Consider the following 24815-nt stretch of genomic DNA (forward strand, 5'->3'; position numbering starts at 1 on the left):
CCCTTCCCTGTCCCTTCACTATTGTTACCTCGTTTCAGTGTTTTCCATATTCGTGCGTTCCTCATCGCCAGATGTTTCCTTGCAGACTTGTGTCAATTTCGTACCTTCATATGTGCGTACGCCTGTTTTGTTATGTGACCCTCGCAGACTGATTCTGATAATTCCGTCAGCTTCCGCTTCGAATGCTAGCGCTGTACCGCGTCCGAGGAGTCATCTGGTGACGAATGAACGTACCATTTCCATTTCCATTGGGTAACGTCTAAATTCAAAGCTCATTGTTTTAGAAACCTTTCTCGACGGCAGTCGAGATTTTCTTCTGATGACGCAGAGCACGGTTCTCTGCGAAACGTAAAGAATTTCACCTTATTTCCATGACACGGCATAAGCCCAAAAGCCTATATCATGTCTATCATTGTAAATTTTCCATACATGAAATACATAATAAAATAAAGTAATTACATCAATGAACGTAGGTTTTCGAGGTCCATTAACAATCCACAACCTGTTTCCAGTTTCAACCAAGTCAGGAATGGAATGAATGAAGCCCATGTCTAGCGGCGAGGAAAGGAATTGTGCCGGGTGCTGAAGCCTGTCACACTCCTCTGGGGCAACGATTAATGACTGAGGGATGGAGAGTGTTGCTGGAATGGAATACGACAGGGAAAACAGGAGTGCCCGGAGAGAAACCTGCCCCTGCACAAACCTCACATCGAGTAACAGGGATTTGAACCACAGAACCAAGGGATGAGAGGCCGGCACATTGCTGCCTGAGCCACGAGGGTCCCCTTTATCATTATTAAATAATAATCATTTCTGGATGAAAAGTATGTGTGTATATTTAACAGCGAAGACGGCTTCATGTTGTCAATCATATGGAAAGCTGTACTCTAGAAATATAAACTTACCACACCATCACTGCGTGACGCACTCCAGAAACTATCGGCAGAGGGCGATGAGCCTGTAACTTCGCTCCCAATCGCCACAGCACAACGCGACAATCTCGGCGCCCAGTTAGTGGAGGGTGGTGAATAATCAGTTAGTGATTCGCCCAACAGACTTCCAATACATGTTCCATAATGCATTTCTACGCTTGCTGTCAGCAGCAGATCATCGTTTGCATTGCATTACTCTGATGAGAGGCAATGAAACTTGACTGAAAATTCGCGTTACGGAAGTTAGCGTCACAAACCGTGTGCCCGGAGTGTAACATAGCAACCCTGCAGTCTCTGCTGTAAGATATGAATATATGGCCAGACAATGTTACCTAGCAACCGTGCAGTCTCTGCTGTAAAGTATGAATGGATGGCCAGACAATGTTACCTAGAAACCGTACAATCTGTGCTGTAAGGTATCCATGGATGGCCAGATATTGTTACGTAGCAACCGTGAAGTCTGTGCTGTAAGGTATAGATGGATGGCCAGACAATGTTACCTAGCAACTGTGCAGTCTCTGCTGTAAGGTATGAATGGATGGCCAGACAATGTTACCTAGCAACCGTGCAGTCTGTGATGTAAGGTATGGATGGATGGCCAGACAATGTTACCTAGCAACTGTGCAGTCTCTGCTGTAAGGTATGAATGGATGGCCAGACAATGTTACCTACCAACCGTGCAGTCTGTGATGTAAGGTATGGATAGATGGCCAGACAATGTTACCTAAAAACCGTACAGTCTGTGCTGTAAGGTATGCATGGATGGCCAGATATTGTTACGTAGCAACCGTGAAGTCTGTGCTGTAAGGTATAGATGGATGGCCAGACAATGGGCCCTAGCAACCGTGCAGTCTCTGCTGTAAGGTATGAATGGATGGCCAGACAATGTTACCTAGCAACCGTGCAGTCTGTGATGTAAGGTATGGATGGATGGCCAGATAATGTTACCTAGAAACCGCACAGTCTGAGCAGTAAGGTATGAATGGGTGGCCAGATATTGTTACGTAGCAACCGTGCAGTCTGAGCAGTAAGGTATGGATGGATGGCCAGACAATGTTACCTAGAAACCGTACAGTCTGTGCTGTAAGGTATGCATGGATGGCCAGATATTGTTACGTAGCATCCGTGAAGTCTGTGCTGTAAGGTATAGATGGATGGCCAGACAAGGTTACCTAGCAACCATGCAGTCTGTGCTGTAGGGTATGAATGGATGGCTAGACAATGTTACCTAGCAACCGTGCAGTCTGTGATGTAAGATATGAATGGATGGCTAGAAAATGTTACCTAGCAACCGTGCAGTCTGTGATGTAAGGTATGGATGGATGACCAGGCATTGTTACGTAGCAACCGTGCAGTCTGTGATGTAAGGTATGGATGGATGGCCAGGCATTGTTACGTAGCAACCGTGCAGTCTGTGATGTAAGGTATGGATCGATGGCCAAACATTGTTACGTAGCAACCGTGCACGCTATGTCTTATAGCTGGTGGTCATCTGAAATTAGCAGCCGTTGATGGATAGCCATACCCGAGAGACATATTTATATGATCATTTGATTTTCGCAAAGGGAGAAGTGATGTCTTATTTTACTAAACATTTGTTAAATATATACTCGTGGCTTTAACCCAGAATGTATTAAAGAGTATTACAAATTTAAACTCTGTTAATTTTGAATTGATTGTGGTGTTAACAAGACCACGTCTTCTGGGTCTCTCGAGTAAGCACGTAAAACACACTCCTGCTGAACAGTTTTTCAACCCCACATTCACACCGTGGAGAGGAATTACTACCGCATGGTGAGTCTGTGTAAGCTTTAACCGGAGTGTTCTAGGTAGATCAAAAGAGTAACAGGTTCCGAGATGCTAGGGAAATCACAAAATTCTAAGGATGGGAATATTTTCCATCCCTAGGATCATTGTGTGTTGAGGCCGACTTTTTGTTGTTTACAATTGGCCCTACGACGCACCACATTTACATCTTATGGTGACGAAGGGATAGGAAGGAAGTGGCCGTCGCCTTAATAAAGGTACAGCCCGGGCATTTGCACGGTGTGAAAATGAGAAACCACGGAACACCATTTATGGGCTGTCGACAGTGGGGTTGGAACTCACTATCTCCTGAATGAGAGGTCGAAATTGCAGGTATTTTGTGTAAATTCCTTATTCAATGGAGTCATAAATATATATGTTATGCTAGTTGCAAATCACTGTAAAGCTGTTGGAAATGTTCAGGTTACCTGAGATGTGTTGTAATTATTATGTGTCAGTACAATTATATTCTACATTTGTAACATTTGTATTATTACGACGGTTCGATGGCTCTGTTAAACTTAAAAAAAATCATATTTTTCCTTGTTTTAAACAATAATGTTCTTGGCCACCTCCTTCGTTAAAGCAAATCTAAGCACTGTAGAGACATTCTTGCTTGTTGCAGCATATGTGGTGGAACCTGCCTGCAGGCTTCAGTGATGGGCCGCCTTAAATGATCCGGACTCTCTGGCTCCTGTTCATACACTGTTTCCTTTAAATAACCCCAGAGGTTAAAATCTAGTGGAGTAGCGTCAGGTGATCTAGCACGCAATGTGACAGGAGCCCCTCGTCCTACGCAAGTGGTTCCGTACTGCCAACGACCACTGTGAAGAACTCCATTCTGCCGGAACCACATCCGTAAAATCCGTATAATAAGGGAGGCACGTCCTCCAAAAAGAGCGGGAGATATTAACGAAGAAACTGTAGATAGCGTCGTCCTGTGAGGTTTCCTTCGAAGATATTTGATCCAATTACCTTGTCACCTATTATACTGCACTACTCGTTGACACCCTATTGTACCTGAAATCGAGTTCCAGTAATGGAAGTTATGACGACTAACAGTTCCGTTGTTGTGAACTCTGGTTCTTCACTGAGGAGAATGTCCGTTAAAAATTCAACATCAACTTGAACTCTTTGCAATTTGATATCAATTGCGAAAATTCTGGTGTAGTTGTTGATGGTAGGGGCGGAATGTATGGCGGTGCAATATGCGCAGTACAGAAATATGACTGATGTTCAGTTAATTTCCAGTGGCTCGTGAGCTTGTATGCGGGTTGTACACTAATGGATTTTGAACAGCGTCTTAGTTATTTCCAGACGTCACTGGAGCATCCCGAACGGGGAAGATTGTATGAAATGACCCCGTTACACGCTAATCGTACTAACCACTACACCACTGAGGTGGCACTTTCGAGACTCAAGGAAGTTATATCGTAATTACGAATTCCTTTACGAGTATAATATAAAAATAAAATTGAAATTCTCGTAAATAGATTCGAACACTGAATCCCTGGAACACATTATATGCTGGATGCTATTAGTACTATGCAGCCACTCCATGCGACAAACAGCAGGTCTCATAACTCTGTAGGCCTACTAATGGAATAATCTACGCTATCGCTTCGAAACTCATCTTGTAAGTTACAAGTTCTGAACTCGAATGTGCAGATAGGCTTACCTTGATGCAAACACCACAGTGTGATAAAGAATCATAGCTGCAACCATTCACTATATACAGAGTATGTACCTGTACCGGTTGGTACACCTATACGCCGCACATTTGAATTTTCCACCTTAAAGTACTCCTCTACAGCTGAAACTCTGAAATTTAAAACTGAATTAATTCAACCGTTTACCAGAAGATGTCACTGAGTTAATTTCGAATTGTTTTTGTTTACTAATTATCAAGAAGTCTGGGCATTCTCTCACAGATGTCTCTACCAAAAACTATGATCATGCACCCTGGTGCGAAGTGAAGGAACTTTCCTTGAAGATATTATGTATTCATAAGTTTGTTCTTTACTAAATGTTGTTCTTTCATTTGTGGGTTGGCAATATTAATCTTTCTTTCCGTCAGTTTTGAAATTAGCCAATCGTAAATTTCTGTCATTAATTTTTAGCCAATGGCGTCTTTCTTCCCCATTGTTGAGGTGTAACTGTAAGCTACCCAATAGACGACAGCGGGTGTGCCTTAATCATTTATGAAAGGTCTCGAATCTTCCCCGAGAGTATAAAACTGCTGATTTTCCTGGCTCTCAGCTATCGTACAACATCTAGCTTAGTGTATGGAAGTATAGCAGGAGGCGGGAAGCGCCTCTTTCATCCGCCAGCAGCTCTTCTACAAGGTAATGGCCTTTTAACATCTTTATTTCTTGCTAGCTCAGAAATTTAGCCCTCAGGGAAGGTCCGAAACTTTTTCAATGTAACCTACCTTTCGCAAAATGTAACTCAGTGCCGGCTTATGTAAAAGTTTCTTATTATTTAACTGTAAATCGGGGATAGAGAGTGCTTTACCCTCTCGAGCTCCCCTTCATTTTACGTTGAGGTGACGACGTTTTCATAACCGATTTTCTGCTCTTAATATATTAAAATTTTCTTATACGAGTCACCTCCCTAGCTTGGGAATAGCCCCTGTATCATCGGCCTAGTGCCCCTTAGGTTTTATAAAGTTTCATGTAGGAGTGCAAGCCACGCCTCCATTCATCTTGCTATTTTGGGCCATTTAATTAACATATTGTTTTTCTTTTAGGCCCTGTACGCTGGGTACGAGATACCCCTGTTTAATTCTTGTAAGTTGTGCCTCGATGGCAAGTTTTTGTAAAGTCTGGTATTGCCTTTTATTAGGCTTGAAAATTTGAGAGCGGGTCAGCTCTTTCTTGTGTTCGAAAAGTGCCTCTGGGAGGCTTGAGGTTAAAAGTTGGGAGCAAGTGCTCCTTGAATGAAGGGGTTTTCTGCCCTTTATATGAGTGTACCTTGTTAATGTTGGGCTAATAGCTCAAGGATTGTGTAACTGAGGCTCGAAGCCAGAATTTGTAAAGACCCCTTAACTTGTGCTTTCGTTTGTAAATTTATAATTGTACCTGATTTTCATTGTTTCTTCACCTAGTGAAAATTTGTTAAATTTTGTTGTCTATTGAAAATATAACCTTTATTTACATTTTTAATTCATCTTTCGGACTTGTAGTTAGATGCATTCCAGCCCGCACCTTCTTTCACCTCTGCTGATCCACGGGTAACCCCGTAACAGTACCTATTACTTCATTGAATGAGTCCAGCATATTGTTTCAGGTGATATTCACAATGCATTTTTCCATAGTCGGTGCGTACGTGACAATATTTATTATAACTTCCTTAGAAAAATATCTTGGACTTAAGAAAAGTTAAGTCTTCGTTAAGGATGCTTAGGCGAGTACTAAATGAATATTTAAAAAATCACGACTCAAGAAGTGTCTCAACTCCCACTGCACCAAGTAGCCTATCCATGCACATCTACCAAGCGTAATTCTGCGCAGCTACCTCCACCGTGAAAATTCATTCCTCATAACTCTGTATTCACGAGCGGAGCGAAAGTTCTCGCTTCGAAAAGTTACTGGTGTGCTCCAGCCTTACGGCCCGATTTTATGCCTTTATTGAACGCTCTAACGGTAGTACTTACATGGCGTAAGCTATCACACATGTTGCACAAGATTTGCGTGCAATAGATTATGAAAAACTGTGAATAACACGTTTCTATAAATTTCGATGCGATGAGATTATACAAAATGGCGGTGAATTGACATATCTGTAATTGACCTTAACCTATCATGTTTTCTATGACACCCTTTTCTATCAAACGAAAATGGCCTCTTGGACCAATCAGGTGCGCAATTCTCTACAGTTAGCCTATTACTGTCTATTGTATCGGTTTTACTTTGCGCGGGATGTCTATATCGGGCTAACTACACACAACGTTGCCATAAGATGTCGCATAAGATAGGACTAAGAGGCATTTAATTCCTAGCTGGTTTCATATTTTCTGGGGGAGATAGGTGCAGCTCTACCACCCGGTATTTAGATCGACATACAATATTGCAGACCTTCATTTACAGATTAACTGCTGCAAAACGGTACGTTATATTGACAAACGTATTGTACCATAAGGTGCTTCTTTTAGGGGTCTAAATGCTTGATCTTATGACATTTTATCGTATCTCCTCTATTCATGGGTTAGATTGAATTATAAACGTTGAATAGGGCGAAATTTGGGCAGGTTTTTCACACATTGCATTACTTTTCGGATACATATGTGACAGCTAGAAAGGTAGAATTTGGCTCACATATGGCTACAGGATAGGCCAATGTTCTTGTCGAATTTGATGATTCTATCTTTACTATAATTATGTCATACGATGAATTATACGTATAATAATTGCAAATTTTGCGCAAATCGAGAAATACAGCCAAATATTACACCTAAGGGATAGAGATACAACAAAAATTCATGGGACCAAAGTTGTAGATCACTTCAAATTGAACCAAGATTGTTTCATCCGTTTTGTGATAAGACTTACCGTTTAACCACGAAATACATGGAAACGAAGGCCTGCACCGTCATCAAAATTGCCTCCATATTACCATTAAAACTGAAAAATATTATCATCTTGGAATTTTTCCGTCGGTTACAGACTAAAACTTATAATTTTGCCTAATTTTTATTTTCTAGCTTGTCTGGCGCATTGTGTCGCCATCTTGATTTAGGAGAGGGTGCTAAAACTTAGAACTTTCAGGAAAATAAAGCTAAAAAATATAGAGGTGGTCATTATTACACCCGAAACGGACAACTGTACGAAAATTTCGCCAAAATAGTCAATTTACAGACACACGATAAGTAGCATTATAAACATACTTCAACCCCTATTTCACTTCTTTTCAAGCCTCTCCCTAAAGTGGATTTTCCGAAAACAAAATAGGCATGTTTCTTTATTTTCAATGAAGATTCAAAATATCAACTTTCACGCCTGTAACATCTTCAGTTTTTGAGAAATCAGTGTCCTAAAAATAACAATTCAACCCCTATTTAGTCCTTTTTACCCACTTAAGTGGTTTTTCAGCAAACAAAAAAATACGTGTTTCTTAATTTTTAAAAGAGATTAATACTCGTAATACCAATTTTCACGTCTGTAACATGTCATTTTTTTAGATATGCTGAACATATGCTCATTTTAAAACATCACCCCATTTTTCACTTTCACTTAAGTGAATTTTACGAAAACAAATTATACGTGTTTCTTTATTTTTACAGGATATTACAAATACAAGTTTTCTCGTCTGCAACATGTCACTGTTTTAGGTATATTGTAGACATGCTCATTTTAAAAATTCATCCCTTTTTCACACCTGTTCACCCCCCGTTATGTGGATTTTCCGATAACAATAAAAGGAGATTCCAAATACCAATTTTCATTTCTGTAGCATCTTCAGTTATTGAGATACAAGTATCCTCATAAAAGATATTCAACCCATTTTTCACCATTTTTCACCATTTTTCACCCTCCTTAAGGGAATTTCTCGAAAAAACAAATACGTGTTTTAAAGTAGGTTCCAAATACCAATTTCAACGTCTGTAAACTGTTACGTTTTTTGGGATATAGATATACTCATTTAAACAGTTCACTCCCCTTAACACCCCCTTAGCGATATAATATCCAAAAATCCTCCTTTTATGAGCGTGGGCGTCGGGATACAGGAGAAAGTATCTAGACGACGCCACAGAATGACTACCGCAGCGGAGTCGGAACGTCTGGAAGGAATGAGAGGAGTGGACCACGGTATTATAGCCTGGAATATTTTTATTATATTGACACCGGCCGTGAAAGCCTTCATACTTTGATAAAATTAATTTACCAGGCAGAACATTATCAAACGAAAAAGGACAACGATATTTCAAAATACATTGAACAAAACCTTCGTCAATGGTCAAAAGTAAATAAATACAAAATCAACTCACCGGGATCGGAACACGAGGCGCAAAAGTATGACGGCGTAGCGAAATCCACTGCTCACCGCGTCGGTTTAACTTGCTGCGCGCTAATAGACACGTAAAACACGTCACAAACTACGAGCTTCATTTTCTCGGAAACGGATGAATGTCTACGGATAAGTAGAAACCTGTGTTCCCTTACTTCGACACCTATTTCACCGGGTGAAGTTAGTGGGAAATCCAACTGATACACTTGGCACGTTCCCCTCGTGAGGTAGGACCTGACCTGCCAAATTGGACTCAGAAGGTCAGTGCCTTAAGCGTACCAGTTACTCTTCTACGACAGGCAAGTCATACCATGGATGGCCCTCTGCGCCTTGCATTTAACAGTACTGGTGTCTGATGAGAACAAGAGATGACCAGCGATGATCAGATGAAAGAGAGGAGCTTGACACAAGTAGGTCTGTGCTCATGAGAGACATGAAATATATGGAGACATGCTTCCCAGGTGATACTCCGGATAGAATGTGTTGCTAGACGTCAAGCAGCACCAGACTGTGTCGCTTTCTTTGTTTTAGCAATCAGCATAGTGAAGTATGATATTTCACAAGTCAGAGCTCGCCATTTAAGAGTCTCTTTGACTCTATGTGCTGTAATTGCTTTCCTCCATTTCTTGCTTTTGTGTAGCGAGCAAACAAACACCTGTAGGTGTGGCTCAGTAATGCGCTTCCTCTCTGCCTCTCAAATTTAGCTTGGGAACTAGTAAGAAGTAGTATGTTCCGAGCAGGAGCGTACCGAATGTAATACGGGCCCGCCTACCAAAATAAAATTTCTGAACCCCTGAAATAAAAAATAAAACCTACGATTCACTTACACACACCAGGTAGAAATAATGCAATATGTTGTCAAATTATATGAACAAATGGATTATTCGTTATTTTAGGATTATTAAAAAATAATGTTCAGTGAGTTGTATTTGACCCCCTCCGTGGTATAACCATGAGCCTATTAGATGTTCGTACATAACTTCAGTTGGTTTCATTTTTTAGTAACTACAGAACTGTAGTCTGTAACCGATACCGAAGTTTCGGTTATAATAATTTATTCAATTACAACATAGAAAAATAGGCATGTATATTATATTAATTTTTTGCGAGGAGTCTGAGAGGCCCCTTAAAAGTCCGAGTCCGACTGCATTGTAGGCCCTGTAGGCCCTAACGTTACGCCCCTGGTTCCGAGCTGTCAGTGGAGAGATGGCGAAGAATATTAATGGAAGAATAAGTTTGAGTAGTGTTTGTAAAAGTACGAAGATCACACAACATGAAGATGAACTTGGAATTCAAGATGACGAATTTGCTTAATATTTGTTTAAAAACACATGTTCATAAAAATCAGAACACTTTCAAAGACTAGAAATAGGAAGTTCATATTCACAGGACATGTTCATTAGTGTGTTCTGCAGAAACGATTAGCATTTAAGTCACCTAGATTCAGCATGTGTCCTGTTTCCTAGTAGGAACTGGGTCCTCCATGGGCTATGATAACTTGTTCCATGCGTGATGGCCTTAACGCGTATAAGGCGCGAATGGCGACCTGGGGTATAGCCATCCATGCTGCATTCACCTGGTTCCACAATTCATCATTAGTGGTTGGCATTTTATCACAGCGCCGCACCCGTCGTTTCACCATATCCCACACATTTTCGATTGGCGACACGTTCGGAGATCGCGCGGACCAGGACATCAGTCTGACATCCCGTGACAACAAGAAAGCACGTATTTTAATAATAATAATAATAATAATAATAATAATAATAATAATAATAATAATAATAATAATAATAATATTTGCTTTACGTCCCACTAACTACTCTTTTACGGTTTTCGGAGACGCCGAGGTGCCGGAATTTTGTCCCGCAGGAGTTCTTTTACGTGCCAGTAAATCTACCCACACGAGGCTGACGTATTTGAGCACCTTCAAATACCACCGGACTGAGCCAGGATCGAACCTGCCAAGTTGGGGTCAGAAGGCCAGCGCCTCAACCGTCTGAGCCACTCAGCCCGGCAAAGCACGTATTTTTGCAGCAACATGTGGTCGCGCATTGTCCTGCTGAAATGTCGTCTGGAGTGTCGTGCAGAAAGGGTATGGCTACGGGTCGCAGGATGCCATTCACGTAGGTCAAATTGGTCACAGTGCCCTGGACACCCACGAACTGTGATTGGTGGTTGTACCCAATAGTACCCCCCACCACCACAATGCCTTGAGTTGGCGCTGTATGTCATGTGTGAATGCACTCAATGTGATGACTAGGTAAACAACAGGTAGGGAATTTGCCATATGGGCGACTGCCCGAAATGCATATCAGTGGTGACTGACTGACTGTACTTCAGGAGTATAGGCGAACCATTCTCATCACTAAAACAGTTGCGATCTATGCTCTGTACGAACGGGATCCAAAACCTCAGGAAGGCGGTATAGAGTTGATAATTCAATTTCAATATCTTAAAGAAGAAGTACAACTTTCACTACCATAAATTTAGTAAAACTCGTAATTTTAAAGCAACTGAAAATGCTACATGAACAAAATATTGCATGCTACATGCACATTTTTATTACCATTCATCAACATTACATATATACATTCATATATACATACATACTGCACGCATAACCCCAAGACTATTTAAAGGGTCGTCCACATAGACCAATCTGCTTGCTACATTTCTACCTAACTGAACCTCTCCATGCCACTTTCATTCACAAATTTAATCATTTTTTTAAAAGGCTGAGTTTACTAATGAATGACTAGACATAACTTCAAGCATTATGAATAATAATAATAATAATAATAATAATAATAATAATAATAATAATAATAATAATAATAATAATAATAATAATAATAATTTCGTGTGGCTATTTCTAGCCGAGTGCAGCCCTTGTAAGGCAGACCCTCCGATGAGGGTGGGGGGCATCTGCCATATGTACGTAACTGCGTGTTATTGTAATGGAGGATAGTGTTATGTGTGAGTTGCAGGGATGTTGGGGACAGCACAAACACCCAGCCCCGGGCCATTGGAATTAACCAATGAAGGTTAAAATCCCCGATCCGGCCGGGAATCGAACCCGGGACCCTCTGAACCGAAGGCCAGTACGCTGACCATTCAGCCAACGAGTCGGGCAAGCATTATGAATAGGAACCGCCAAACATCTATCCAATCACAGAGAAGTTATACAGGTAGTCCATGTTCAGTTTTTCGTTAGTTTAAAAATCAACGTACCTTAATTATTGGTACAATAGATGGTGGTAGAAAATAACGTGAACCGGGTATATGAGCGTTAGAGGGTTGGTCATACTGATAAATAATTTGAAACAATTAATTCGATATCACGCGCTGTTGTCATTTTATCAGCTGCTGAAATTAGCAAATCAAATTGTTTCGTGGGCGAATACAAACGGGCTTTGCGGGACGTAGTTGCTAAATCTGCACGTGGCTTAAACCGTCTCGAGAGCACCAATCGAAAAGGGATTTGAACACGGACCTCCGAGCTGACAGGATTGCGCAATAACCAGTAAGCTACGGTGACACTGGTTGAAACACGCGGTGTATTCTTGTGTTTAATGCTGATTCCTCGGCATTAGTAGCTGCTCGGACAGTCATTTACGGAAATTCGTTAAGCAGTCAGTGGCATACGTAGGCTACAGTGGACTTGGACTCAGACTGCACACAAGAATTGCTTATTTATCCAAAAAAAGATGCAGTAGCGGCGTTTGGGAATTAGAAGCCGGGAAAATGGGGGGGGGAGGAGACAAAAACTGATAGACAGCAAATAATACCGGGGGTTTCCGAGATATAACTGGGGAGGGGCAGGGTGGTTAGAATACAAAATTGAAACAACATGGAAAGCTTGTTATGCTCTCTGAGCGAATTTCGACAAAGAAGTATAGGGTGGGAGTTTGCCGACTTAACTGCCTAATAATAGTTGTTTTATATATTTTGATTCAATACTATACTATAGAACATTCACCAAATGAACAATCACATATCGTCGCTTAAAAAGCAATGCTTCGTATCTCACAATGCTCTTCCTATCCATTAACTTCCTTAAGACTGGTCACGCCTGCCAGTCACTTATGAATATGCAGTCCATCAGAACAATTTTCGTTATGTCCATTTTTTTATGGTTACGTGTAAAGGACTTTAAATTATTTTTTTTACAAGTTGCTTTACGTCGCACCGACACAGATAGGTCTTATGGCGACGATGGGGCAGGAAAGGAGTAGGAGTGGGAAGGAAGCGACCGTGGCCTTAATTAAGGCAGAGCCGTGGCATTTGCCTTGTGTGAAAATGGTAAACCACAGAAAACCATATTCAGGGCCGTTGACAGTGGGATTCGAACACACTATCTCCGAAATAGTGGATACTGTACACAGTTAGCGACTGCAGCTATCGAGAGCTTGGTAAAGGAAAAGAGCCTTGCTATATACTACTAGAAGAATGTATGTTTGCATGATGTATTTACGTACTCTTACAGTATACTGTACATAAGGTTAATTTTCCTTTATACACAGGCATACAGAAATTAACATACTGGAAATTGTTCTGATGGACCGCATATCCATCATATGGGGCTGTGAGGTGTGACCATTCTGAAGGAAACTAATGGACAGGAGGAGCATTGTGAGATGCGCGGTATTACTTCTTAGGCTACGATATCTATTACAATTAAAGAGTACGATGTCATTATACAAGGGAAAATATAATTCAGTATTTGACTACACACTAACAAATTATCAAGCACTGGATAGAACTATACAGAAATATTGACTTTGTGAGACTGCCAGACAGACAAATAGGCTACACGTGGCACCGGGTGAGTTGGCCGTGCGGTTAGGAGCGCGCAGCTGTGAGCTCACATCCGGGAGATAGTGGGTTCGAGCCCCACTGTCGGCAGCCCTGAAAATGATTTTCAGTGGTTTCCCATTTTCACACCAGGAAAATGCTGGGGCTGTACCTTAATAAAGGCCACGGCCGCTTTCTTCCCAATCCTAGGCCTTTCCTGTCCCATCGTCGCCATAAGAGCTATCTGTGTCGACGCGTAAACAAATAGCAAAAAAAATGCACGTGGCAAGTGGCGAAAATATACCCCTGCTACCCTTCCTCAGATCACATGCTACACGCTGTTCCGCGACTCTCCGCTACATGCTGAGGGGCTGTACGAATCAGTTAGCCGCGGCGCATGACATTTGTCTCTACTGTACTTCCACGAAGTAATTTGGAAGTAATGTGGTAATGGCGTGCTTGATTCACCCGGAAGAGCGTGGGTTCGATTCCCCGTCAGCAAGTGGAAAAATTTAAGAAACGAGATTTTCACTTCCGGATGTGCATATGGTTCTGAGGCTCACTCAGCCTACACCAATAATGGGTACCAGGTTGATTCCTGGTGGCAAAGACGGCCGAGCATGAGCTAACCACTCTACCACACCAAGTGCCCAGGTTACGGATAGTGGAAACCTTTTCCTTCTACCCTTCCAAGGGTATTCATGGCTTGTACGGAGATGACTTTGCTTTGCAATTTCTCTAATAATTAATTACAGAAATTAAAGGAAAGAATTAGGTGATAAGAAAAGATTTGCATATATATTCTTATAATTCCTGTAATTCCTAGTTTTAGGTGGCTAAAATGGAACAAAAAATATTTTTCCCAACAAAGTTTGTGAGACGACTGCCCCCCCACCCCCCTCCCCAATCGCCTAAACTGTAAAAATATGTATGTAATCGAAATAAACTAAATTTGGTCACTTCAGGCTACAATGTGCCCTTAAGATTTCTTACATCGTAAGAGATTGTTCTCTAGAAACATTCGAATGTGAGGTGTTTGGTCATGGATGGTCTCCTTTACTCGGCAACATTACGAACACTCCGCAGACCACTACTGCTTAACAATTCATACAGAGTTATAACTGCTCGGGGAAATCGCATCGCCTGGCCTCGGCTTGGCGTGTTTTGTGGCGTACCAAGGAATGAGATCGAGAACAAGGAATTGCTAAAAAGTTATGGAAGCTATGAATGTTCTACAGCGATGGCACGATTCTTTCCAAGTACAGTCCGCTCAGAAGGATCAGGATTCCTATTGCGAATCAAGATGTAGCCTTTGAGACATATCTCATGGACAGGAATGTTGGTGGCGGCAGTGGTAGAGTTGATTATTTTAAGCTGAAGTACAACAATATCCATCCCCGTACTGTAGGGGTAGGGTGACTGTTACGTGGATGTTGCGGGTTTGAATCCCAGCCAGACCTGAGATTTTAATTCAGAACTGAGGGGTGATTCTTCAAGTTGAATCTGAGGAATTTTCTGATATCATAGGTCACGAAATTCAAGCAATACGGTTGAGGATGACGTCAGGTTGACCATGTAGAACTCCAACACTTGCAGGATGTATAGCTGAGTAGCAGCTGTCTTTGCAGGCCAAGGCCCTCAATGGGCTGTTGTGCCGCGGGTTTGCTAGCTCGGGAAGTACAACGAGATTATTTTGTATAGCCTAAATATTAGTTAAATATTAGCTGGCGAGTCAAAAGTACTATGTCCCAGGTATCCAAAAAAGGTTCATGCCGTATATTTCAGGGAGAAATAATGACTAGGTAATTTCTTGCAAATTCATTTTATCCAGCAAAACAATACCCTTCAACTTCGATACAAGCTTATAAATCCCGCGTTTGTAAAAGTTCTTGTCCCTAAAAAACGCCTTATCCCGGTTTCGAAACTGTTACCCATGCAAATGGTTATCCATGGCCAAAAAACGGTAATGGTCGGATGGAGCGATGTCCGGAGAGTATGGAGGATGAGGTAAATCTTCCCAACCAAGTGCGTTGAATGCCTCCTTAGTTGCTTTCACCGTATGAGATCCAGCGTTGTCTTGAAGAAGGATCACTCCATTCCTGTTGACTACTGCTGGCTGCTTCTGACGCAGGTCAGCTGCAACCCTTTGCAACTGGAACGAATAGGGGAAGTCCGTGTAATTTGGACCGATAATATTTTTGTTAGAGCGTCCGTGGCTCAGACGGCAGCGCGTCGGCCTCTCACCGCTGGATACCGTGGTTCAAATCCCGGTGACTCCATGTGAGATTTGTGCTGGACAAAGCGGAGGCGGGACAGGTTTTTCTCCGGGTACTCCGGTTTTCCCTGTCATATTTCATTCCAGCAACACTCTCCATTATCATTTCATAGCATTTATCACTCATTAATAAATCACCTTGGGAGTGGCGACCCCATTGTAATAACAGCCTATATGTTTCATTCATTACATCCCTGACCCGGTCAATGACTGGAAAACAGGTTGTAGGTTTTCATTTTCAATATTTTAGTTAATTGAAAGTTTGGTCACCCCTGTCTGAGGCAAGGTCAGCACGACAACCGAGGGTAGCTTTCTTCTTGGAAGTTGTTTTGTTAATGGACGTAAGGTTGAACGGGGAAGAGGAAAACAATTTTAATATTCACATTTCTTGTGAGCTCATACGGTGACAAATATGTGTACTGCGAAGTAGTTATTTCAGCCAAGAAGGCGTTTAGCTTTTACAAGTACTGATGAAATATTTACGCAAGTTTTATAATTCATTCATGAACTTTAAGTATTTTGCATATTATTGAGTTTTTGTCCGCCTCTGTGGAGTAGTGGTTACACCCCCGGAGGCGCGGGTTCGATTCCCGGCTCTGCCACGAAATCTTAAAAGTGGTACGAGGGCTGGAACGGGGTCCACTCAGCCTCGGGAGGTCAACTGAGTAGAGGTGTGTTCGATTCCCACCTCAGCCATCCTGGAAGTGGTTTTCCGTGGTTTCCCACTTCTCCTCCCGCAAATGCCGGGATGGTACCTAACTTAAGGCCACGGCCGCTTCCTTCCCTCTTCCTTGTCTATCCCTTCCAATATTTCCACCCCCCCCCCCCGCAAGGCCCCAGTTCAGCATAGCAGGTAAGGCTGCCTGGGCGAGGTACTGGTCATACTCCCCAGTTGTATCCCCCGACCCAGAGTCTGAAGCTCCAGGACACTGCCCTTGAGGTGGTAGAGGTGGGATCGCTCGCTGAGTCCGAGGGAGAAACCGACCCTGGAGGATAAACAGATTAAGAAAGAAAGAAAGAAAGAAAGAAAGAAAAATTTAGTTTTTTGTTAAATCTTTGCATGTCGTGTAATTTGGACCGTTGAAACAATTGTACTAATTGCGTTTCCTCGTAATTTTACTAATTATTCTAAAATAACTTGTTTTATAATTATAATCTGAGGCCAGCCCCACGCCGTAGGGGTTGCGTGCGTGCCTGCCTCTTACCCGAAGGCCCCGGGTTCGATTCTAGGCCACGTTAGAAATTTTTTTTTCGATCTGAGGACTGGTTCGAGGTCCATTAAGCCTACGTGATTACAACTGAGGATGGATCTGACGGTGAAATGGCGGCCCCAGTTTAGAAAGCCAAGAATAAAGGCCGAGAGGATTCATCGTACTGACCACACGACTCCTCGTATTCTGCAGGCCTTCGGGCAGAGCAACGGTCGAAACACTGTTCACTACAGACCTAAGAAAAAAATCAAAAGCAGTTTGCATTGTATGTGACAAGTATTATGACGACGATTGGATTCAGTGCAATAGCTGCAAGAAGTGGACTAATGAAAACTGTGGCAAAATTCAGGATGAAATGTTTTATTGTTGTCCTACATTCCAAAAGTGACCACCACAATTCACTACCATACAGAGTCCAAGTTTAAGCCCTGACTAGAGACGTCCGCGTGATAGGTATTTGAGAAATAAAGTATTCAGCATGGATCTGACTTGAAAGTATTGTAAGATCTGCGGCCGTGAAAGCAATTTTTGATATTCTAACTCCATGGGGAGTAATAATTTTTGGAAACGGAGAATTCACTTCTCCTTTAGCAGGTTAGCAATCTCTATTTGCTAACACGGCGGGACCATGCGCTTGGTCTGCCACTGCTAAGCAGAGTCCTGGAGGGGCGTGCCAATCCAGTTGATTAGCCCAAATGGCACGTCTGGGCGAAACTCTGTAAAATACACACGGCCTAACCACCCAAAAGCTGGTTCTATTCATGCGACTGACTTGAAAGTGTTTATATTTACTAGTCCAAATTACATGATCACCTGGTCCAAGTTACAGGCTATCGATCCAAATTATACGATAACAATAAAAAATATTATTTTTAAACAAATCCTTAAACTAATATTAACATGTATTTTCCCACCAAGTAATTTTATACATTGTACTAATTTTTATGTATAAAATTGGAGAAATTTTCATTACGGTCAACAGAATCATGGACGTTTAAAGTTAAGTGGTCCAAATTACACGGACTTCCCTCACCTCGGTTGTGATAGTATTGCTCCGCCATAGCAATTCAAAGCGCACAAGCCAACGCTGGTCTACCAAAAACAGAGAGTGTCGATAGTGGATGGACGTCCAACTCGAGGCTTGACCTGAAAAGCTCTCATCTCCCAATGCAAATCGACTGATCCACTTTCGCACTGTGGGCTCACTCATCGATCCCTCTCCAAACGCGAAACATATCTTTCGAACAGCTTCTGCTGCCTAATTTGGATTCAAAGTAAACACGGCCATAAAAACATCATTTGACACAGACATGTTCACTTCAGAATTGTAGTTCCTACAGAGCTGCTTTCGGCACGACCGACACGCCTCACATCTCTGCACTGACTGATGTTTGACGTCATCCACAGAGGGTTACCGACACCTGCCGTTTGAATTTCACTTTTCGTTCCAGCGGCACGAACTTCTAGGGATACCTGGTATACAGCGTCTAAGATTCAACCCTTAAGGCCTTATCCACTGACTGACTAGAGACTTCCGCGTGATAGCTATTAGAGAAATAAATTATTTAGTCAGCATGGAACTGAAATTTTATTCTGGAATTTATATTTCTTAACAGTGCCGGTTGGTGCATGAAGGGAGTTTGGGTGCCGCCGCCTTTTAAAAAACTTAACATAATTTCACTCTGTAACTGATTACATAAAGAGATCTACAAATGTTGCGAAGTCGAACTTATGGTAGTGTGCTATTGAGTTACGCAATGTTTACTATTTTGGTTGTAAACATATCCCTTTTCTATATTCAAAGATATGGCAAAGGCTTTCAGACCGTGGCAGCCGTTCAGCAAGCACGTATTAAGGCGATCGGCAGGAGAGCCAACCGTCCGTGTCTTGAAGAGAACAAGAGTTGACCAAGAAAGGTCAAGGCGAAAGTAAGGAGCCTGACCCCAGTAAGTGGCAGCAATACCAGACACTGCTAGGGGACCCGTAATGACTGCAGAGTGAGCGCAAGTCATCCGGTGTGGGTCAGTTCAAAGAATATTTCTTTTGCACAGCCTCACTGTACTCTAAATATACTTTCAAGGACTTAATACGTTGGAAGATTATTTTAAGTACAATGTGGTCGAGGACATTTAATATTCAGTGACATAATGCTTGTCCTATTCGAATTCCGATGATAATTGTGTCTTAGAGGGTTGAATCCTATCCTCAGTTCAATTGTTCTGATCCCTACTATTACATCCTAAAGACTGTAACCACTGCAGACGATGCAGTTAAGACTCAAACGTTTTAGAATCTTGCCCGTTCGGCAAATGCCTACGATACAACAGACACCATCACATCCTGATTTCCTTGGCCGATACACTACGTGTAAAAGGGTATCTAATATGTGAAGAGGTCCATGTCCTTGCAGTTGACGGTGGAATAAGACAAATCGACAAGATCGCCTTCAAACCTCGGAGCAAAAAAGTGTTTCATTCTCGACCCAACAGTCAAATTTGAATCACATGCACAACAACGCTCTGACGTCGACGAAGAAAAAAAAAGAGGATATATTTACCAACCATTCCCTGTTACCTCAATAAGTACAAACTTGAGGACGTCGAGGTCATAGAGATCATGCTGGGTGCAAGGGGCACCATTCCTAAACTAATGGTCGCCTACTTATGACGCTTTGGTGTGCCGTTTGAGACCATTGTGAGCTGAGACAAACATACATTGAAAGCATCGAAATTGATCTTGAAGAATCACCTCTACGCCCCACCCACTTCATTAAATCAAACTAGCAAACGTACCCGTGCTTCGCTACGGTATTCTACATTGTATACGGATATCGACGTAAATACTGTGCGTGCAGCAAATGAGATTCTTTAAAATTGCATGTCTCTTAGCCTTATCCGAGAAATAGCATGGGGAGATCCACATACGTTGTTTCCATTGTAAAGTGAGGGTTGCGGAGTTGTGATGATAACGCTAGGCTCAGTTGCCTATTGCCATTCAGAATCGAGTTGGCAAGTTTATATTATAATTGCAGGCCCCAATGCCTACTGCGCGGTCACAATCGATTTGGGGAGTTTTAGTTACAATGGCAGACCCATTTCCTACTTTCAGACAGGTTACAGTTGAGGAGTTTTTATTATAATACCAGGCAACTTCCCTACCACCAGTCAAAATTGAGTTGTGCAGTTATCATTATAATGACAGTCCCTTTTTACTGTTGCTAGCCAGCTTACTGCCAGTCACACAGAATTAGTGAGTTTCCATGAAAATAGCAGGCCACTATGCCTAATGCTAGTCAAATTTTAGATTGGAACATTTGTTTATAATGGCGGGCACCCTGGGCTAGAGCCAAACACAATAGAGTAGGGGACTTTCGAACAAAACTGCATGATCCCTTGCCTTCTGCAAGACAAATCGAAAAGTGAATTATTCATTAAAATGGTAGGCCCTCCTTACTAATGCCAGTTACACAGGAGTTGGAGAAGGACCCCATTCCTACTGCCAGCAGTCAAAGTCGGTGTAGGGAGTACTGATTACAATAGCAGACACATCCTTTCTCGATCGCTACAAATCAACATCAATGAATATATACAGATGGACATACGAAAGTATATGAATGTTTACAATATTGCAGACCTTCATTTACAGATTAACTGCTGCCAAACGGTACGTCATATCGACAAAGGATTGTACCGTAAGGCGCAGTATTTAGCGATCTAAATGGCTGGTCCTATGATATTTTCTCGCATCTAATCTATTCATGGGTCAGATTGAATCAGAAACGTTGAATAGGTTGAAATTTGTGTAAGAATATCTTACATTGAATTACTTTTCGGATAATTATGTGACATAGCATTTGGCTCACATATGGGTACTGGGTGGGCCAATGTTCGTGTAGAGTTTGATCATACTATCTTTCCTGTAAGTGATTGAAATGATGCACATGAGAAGAAAAGGTTTAGAAATTAATTTCCATTAAGGCAGGTAGATTTCCATTAAGTTTGGCTGTGTGTATTTTGAGGGAGTGCAAAATCACGGTTTCGGTTTCGTATAAACCCCCAATTAGTTCAGGGATTTAGAAACAATATTTGCCTCAAACCTCCCCAAAGGACAGGTGGATTCTAATTATGAAGTTTGGTGGAAATATATCCAGTAGTTTTCAAGTTAGAGAAAGACAAACAGAGCAACAAACAAAGAAACATACAAACAAAGAAACAAACAAACAAACTAACTAACTAACTAACAGACACCAAGGAAAACTACCCTTGGACAGATGGATGCTATATATAAAATTTGGTTCAAATATCTTGTTAGTTTTCAGTTGTAAGAAGTACGCTTTACACGCACCCGCTCTTGCGTTAAGTCCGCTGGGATTTGTACCGAAAAACGGTCCGTTAATGATATCTCCCTTACTAAATCCTGTTATCGAAATGATGCACATGAGAAAAAAAAGGTTTAGAAATTAATTTTCATTAAGGCAGGTTGATTTCCATTAAGTTCGGTTGTGTATAATTTGAGGGAGTGTAAAATAACGGTTTCGGTTCCGTAAAAATCCCCACTCAGTTCAGGGATTTAGAAACGATATTTGCGCTAAAAACCTACCCAAGGAGAGGTGGATTCTAAATATGAACTTTGGTGGAAATATATATTTAGTAGTTTTCAAGTTATAAAAGGACAGACAAACAGACAAACAGACAAACAAACAGACAAACAGACACCTAAGCTAAAAATGATGCAGATGGTCATTATTACACCTGAAACGGATAACTGTACGGAAATTTCGCCAAAATAATCAATGTACAGACACACGGTCGTTACGATTTTATTTATATAGATGACGGATAAGCATGAGCACGTTGAAAAGTGCAGACTTCCACTTCGATATTCATATCTCCTAAACGGTTTATGATATTAAGAAACGGCTTGCGCCATCAGACGCCTCATTTATCGCTCTAACTGTTTGTTGCTAAACCATATCCTCGTATCTCCCATATTAAGGGGGTAAATTGAGTTCAAATTTTGGAAAGGGTGAAATTTGGGTGCATTTTTAACATTTTACATTACTTTTTGCCTACTTATGTATAAGATAGAATCATGAAATTTGGTACACATATGTCCCTTAATCGTGCCAATGTGCGCACCTAACGCGATGATCCTATCATTCCTATAAGTGTGTCAAACAACGAAATATACTTGTACAAATCACCAAAATTACGAACAATCCAGAAATACGGCCAAATTTAACGTATAAGGGAGAGAGATACGACAAAATGACACAGGACCAAAGTTGTAGATCACTCCGAATTGAAGTGACGTTGTTCCATCCGTTTTGTGATACGACTTACCGTTTAGCCAAAAAATACCTCAAAAGGAATGTCTGCACAGTCATTAAAATTGCCTCCATATTTCGATATCTTTGGGGGTAAAAAGTGAAAAATTTTAACATCTTGGAATTTTCCCGTCGGTTAGGGACCAAAAGCTATAATTTCACCAAATTTCAATGGTCTACCTCGTCTGGCAGGTTGTGCCGCCATCTTGATTTGGGGGGATAGGGGATAAAAATGAGGAAATTCCCGAAAAATTTTAAGCCCACGAAACCTATAGGTTATCGTTTTGGATACACTATACGACTGTGTTCTTATGCTGAGCCCAAAATTTGAGCCCCCCCAGCGTGCCCCCTTCAGGGAATTTTGAGAATTTCCGATTTTTCTAGGGATCCTGGAGTCATCAGTTTCCTCCGTACAAAGTTTCAAATTTCTGAGGTTTCTGGAAGTGCCTCATTAATTCACGTCTTTTTTCATTTTTAAATATTTATATATACACATCGCTCCAGCCCGACTTGCTTTTATATATATAGATAGATAGATGACAGATAAGCATGAGCACGTTGAAAAGTGCAGACTTCCACTTCGAGATTCATATCTCCTAAACGGTTTATGATATTAAGAATCGGTTTGCGCCATCAGACGCCTCATTTATCGCTCTACATGTTTGTTTCTAAACCATTTCCTCGTATCTCCCATATTAAGGGGGTAAATTGAGATCAACTTTTGAATAAGGTGAAATTTGGGTGCATTTTTAACATTTTACATTACCTTTTGCCTACTTATGTATAAGCTAGAATCATGAAATTTGGTACACACATGTCCCATAATCGTGCCAATGTGCGCACACAACGTGATGATCCTATCATTCATAAGTGTGTCAAACAATGAAATATACTTGTAAAAATCACCAAATTTACGAACAATCCAGAAATACGGCCAAATTTAACGTATAAGGGAGAGAGATACGACAAAATGTCACAGGACCAAAGTTGTAGATCACTCCGAATTGAAGGGACATTGTGCCATCCGTTTTGTGATACGACTTACCGTTTAGCCAAAAAATAGCTCAAAAGGAATGTCTGCACAGTCATTAAAATTGCCTCCATATTTCGATATCTTTGGGGGGTAAAAAGTGAAAAATTTGAACATCTTGGAATTTTCCCGTCGGTTAGGGACCAAAAGCTATAATTTCACCAAATTTCAATTGTCTACTTCGTCTGGCAGGTTGTGCCGCCATTTTGATTTGGGGGGATAGGGGATAAAAATGAGGAAATTCTCGAAAATTTTTAAGCCCACGAAACCTATAGGTTATCGTTTTGGATACACTATACGACTGTGTTCTTATGCTGAGCCCAAAATTTGAGCCCCCCCAGCGTGCCCCCTTCAGGGAATTTTGAGAATTTCCGATTTTTCTAGGGATCCTGGGGTCATCAGTTTCCTCCGTACCAAGTTTCAAATTTCTGAGATTTCTGGAAGTGCCTCATTAATTCACGTCTTTTTTCATTTTTAAATATTTATATATACATCGCTCCAGCCCGACTTGCTTTTATATATATAGATAGATAGATGACAGATAAGCATGAGCACGTTGAAAAGTGCAGACTTCCACTTCGAGATTCATATCTCCAAAAAGGTTTATGATATTAAGAATCGGTTTGCGCCATCAGACGCCTCATTTATCGCTCTACATGTTTGTTTCTAAACCATTTCCTCGTATCTCCCATATTAAGGGGGTAAATTGAGATAAAATTTTGTATAAGGTGAAATTTGGGTGCATTTTTAACATTTTACATTACTTTTTGCCTACTTATGTATAAGCTAGAATCATGAAATTTGGTACACACATGTCCCATAATCGTGCCAATGTGCGCACACAACGTGATGATCCTATCATTCTTATAAGTGTGTCAAACAATGAAATATACTTGTAAAAATCACCAAATTTACGAACAATCCAGAAATACGGCCAAATTTAACGTATAAGGGAGAGAGATACGACAAAATGTCACAGGACCAAAGTTGTAGATCACTCCGAATTGAAGCGACATTGTGCCATCCGTTTTGTGATACGACTTACCGTTTAGCCAAAAAATAGCTCAAAAGGAATGTCTGCACAGTCATTAAAATTGCCTCCATATTTCGATATCTTTGGGGGGTAAAAAGTGAAAAATTTGAACATCTTGGAATTTTCCCGTCGTTTAGGGACCAAAAGCTATAATTTCACCAAATTTCAATTGTCTACTTCGTCTGGCAGGTTGTGCCGCCATTTTGATTTGGGGGGATAGGGGATAAAAATGAGGAAATTCTCGAAAATTTTTAAGCCCACGAAACCTATAGGTTATCGTTTTGGATATATTATACGACTGTGTTCTTATGCTGAGCCCAAAATTTGAGCCCCCCCAGCGTGCCCCCTTCAGGGAATTTTGAGAATTTCCGATTTTTCTAGGGATCCTGGGGTCATCAG

At 41.3% G+C, this 24815-nt stretch overlaps 1 protein-coding gene across 1 annotated transcript in view; it reads right to left on the reverse strand.

The window, feature by feature from the left end:
* Window positions 1–24815, reverse strand: part of LOC136857261 (runt-related transcription factor 2-like) — a 324877-nt gene that overhangs the window by 136566 nt on the left and 163496 nt on the right. The window lies entirely within an intron of this gene.

Source organism: Anabrus simplex, chromosome 1, assembly GCF_040414725.1.
Source record: "Anabrus simplex isolate iqAnaSimp1 chromosome 1, ASM4041472v1, whole genome shotgun sequence".
Classification (NCBI taxonomy): domain Eukaryota; kingdom Metazoa; phylum Arthropoda; class Insecta; order Orthoptera; family Tettigoniidae; genus Anabrus; species Anabrus simplex.